General features: G+C 54.6%; 1 protein-coding gene across 5 annotated transcripts in view; it reads right to left on the reverse strand.

The window, feature by feature from the left end:
- The window catches only part of LOC113203803 (tyrosine-protein phosphatase Lar), a 305,315-nt gene that overhangs the window by 301,718 nt on the left and 881 nt on the right, over positions 1-2,716 (reverse strand). For all 5 annotated transcript variants that reach the window (XM_052272868.1, XM_052272870.1, XM_052272867.1 and 2 more), the window contains exon 2: positions 1,824-1,885. The gene's annotated coding sequence lies outside the window, so the exon portion shown is untranslated. The remainder of the gene's footprint in view (positions 1-1,823; positions 1,886-2,716) is intronic.

The raw sequence follows: 2,716 nt of genomic DNA on the forward strand, positions 1-2,716 counted from the left end.
AGGCCGGGCCAGGCTGTCGAGGGGCAGGGGTCGAGGGTGAGATCCAGCGGGCACCGCGTTGAGACGCGAAGGGGCGCGGCACGCCGGGATGCGGCGCAGTGGGGCGCGGTGGGGCGCGGCGGGGCGCGGCGGGGCGCGGCGGGGCGGGGCGCGGCCGGAGGCGCAGCGCGGCGAGGGCACACTAAGACACCCCGACAGCCCTTGAGACGCCAAGCAGTCTGCCGGCACGGTGTCTCTCCAGTAGAGAGCGCTCACACAGAGGAAAGGGGACGCACCCAACGACCGAGAAGAAACGTGTGTCTGCCTTTCCGCCTGTCTCTACTTTGCCCGTTTTCCTTTCTTCCTACCCGCAAACGAACACACAAACAAAAACCCGCAGCCACACACACAAAGGTTTAAATAATCGAGTATTTACTTAGCCGTGTCACTCCAATTTTGGGGAAAGACAACGCAAAGTGAGGGCGACGTTACGGAACTCGTACATTAGCAAGTCGACAGTCCGGGACGCCGGCGTCGTGTTTGAAAGACAGTTTGCTTTGAGTTGGCGAGGCCTGGCTAGGCTTGGCGAGGCCTGGCGAGGCCTGGCGAAACCCGGCCTCGAGGCCCACCACCACCACCCGCCCCTTGCCTCCCGGGCGTGCCAACCCCTTGAGCTCACGAGGGCGGGCGGCCGTCGCAGGACTGCCACCCCTGCTCTGCCTCCCTGCTCCGCGCCGCGCCCCCACCAGGACAGCCAGCCTTTACTACCCACGGATGCGTGTGCATAACATGCCACCACGGGTAGGCGAGGTAAAGGCTCGCCCAGGTAGCTGAGATGCGGACTAGCGACCTCACGGAGCCAACCCATCGCCTGAAAGGCGTAACCTGGTGGTGAGCCCCCCGGCGGCGAAGCCCTCCTGGTGGGACGCCGCATGGTGAACCATTTCGGTGAGCCGCCCCCGGTGAGGCCAGCCGCCGGGGAACGACGCGACTCAAATGCCAGCACTCTACACTGGAGAAAAATCGATATGTAGGCAAACCGGCGAACTACCAGCGCAGCGTGGTAGGTGGGGGTGGTGGGGTAGAGCGGTGGGCGGCGGCGCGGTAGGGTGGGCGGTCGCCAAGACACGGTGGGGTCCAAGAGGGGCGGAAGGGAGCTGGGTGGGGTTGGGAAGGGGGGGGGGGAGCACAGGCCGCTCGCACGCCGTGCGTGAAGGCTCACGCGCAGATAAGGTGCTATCTACTCCCCCCTCCACCGAGCGGGCCGGGCGCCGGGGCCCCCCTTCAGGAGCAAAGGCTTCATTAGAGCAAATTGCAATCAACATTTCCAGTATTTAAGGTGTGGCGGGCGCTCGGCGGCGCTGAAAGAAGGCCGCAGCAGGAGGTTGGGGGCAGGGAGCCAGGGCTGAGCGAGGAGAGGGCGAGGTCGAGCGGGGGCGAGGTTGGGCGCGGTGCGGCGCCCAAAGCCCCAATAAGAGTCGGACAATCAGCGGGATTATCACAACAGGCGGCCGCGAGCGGCAAGCCTCAGAGCAAAAGGGGGTGGGGGAGAGACTGGTGCTCTGTAAGCCAACAGGAAAAAAAATGGGGGAAAAAAGAGCAATGAACTGAATTCTCAAGGTTTCCACTGTTCGCCTACTTATTTCTATGAAGAATGAAAAATATTTTGTTTCTAAGCAGAATTAGAGGCATACTTATGATGAACATAAGACAGGTAAACGCCAAGCAAAACGTGCACAATGAAGGATACGTTATCCAACAGTAACATGAGAATTCCTATCTTGCTAGCGCGCCCCGGGCGGGGTAGGTGGGGGGATGAAGAATATGTTGCCCCCCGGGCTTACCTGTCACAGCCCGACGCCAGGGACGCCAGCGACGCCCACGGTCACCGACGGAAAAAGGAAGTCTGGAAAGACAAATCACAGGATCAGCGGGGCAACGCGAAGCAGAGCGGAGAAGCACGATCCAGTACATGGAAGGATCCAACCATAGATCCAACTCCTTAAGACAGGCACAAAAAAATATTTGAAGTAGAAAAAAAAAATGAGATAGAAGATGGAAAGTGGAGACTATATGTTGCAGACAGAAAAGTCAAACAGACAAAGGACAATCTATCACAGAAATTTTTTGTAGAACTTAACAAATCCAAGGCCACTAAACCATTAGAAATCATTACACCAATAGCTGAAATTAACACCCTAGGCTGAGTCCCAAAGAAATTAACAGGGGTGGCATTCCCCAGCAAGGCACGGCCACGATGTACTCAGGTGAGACTCAACGACTCAACATGTTAAATGCCATGCTATGTCATATTTAACTTGTTCGGTGTAGTGTGAACACAATGTAGTTTACAGAAATCAAAAACGTGCTGCACTGCAAAGATCGAAGTGTAATTGCTTAATATCAGTAAAGCTGGAAGCATAGCCTAATCATTGTGTCCTTGTCCAAAATGTACAGCATGGGCATGAGACACACATTTCCCAAAAAAATAGCTGCTTACTTATAATCAAATTATAATTAGATTTCTTTTACTAGTTTCACTGCATTTCAGTCGTTCCTCCAAATAAGTGTCTGATACAAAATAATATTAGAAGCTGTTTGACAGTAAAGACAAGCCAATACAGGGTGTCGTAGAAAAAATTGCAGTCAAGTAAAACTCCGCAGTTGAAAAATTTTCACAAATTTCAAATCTTTAAATATGAGAAAATTACTCAATTACCTTCAAAACTGTCAGGTT

This window comes from Frankliniella occidentalis, unplaced genomic scaffold (assembly GCF_000697945.3).
Source record: "Frankliniella occidentalis isolate FOCC.00 unplaced genomic scaffold, Focc_3.1 Scaffold227, whole genome shotgun sequence".
NCBI lineage: Eukaryota > Metazoa > Arthropoda > Insecta > Thysanoptera > Thripidae > Frankliniella > Frankliniella occidentalis.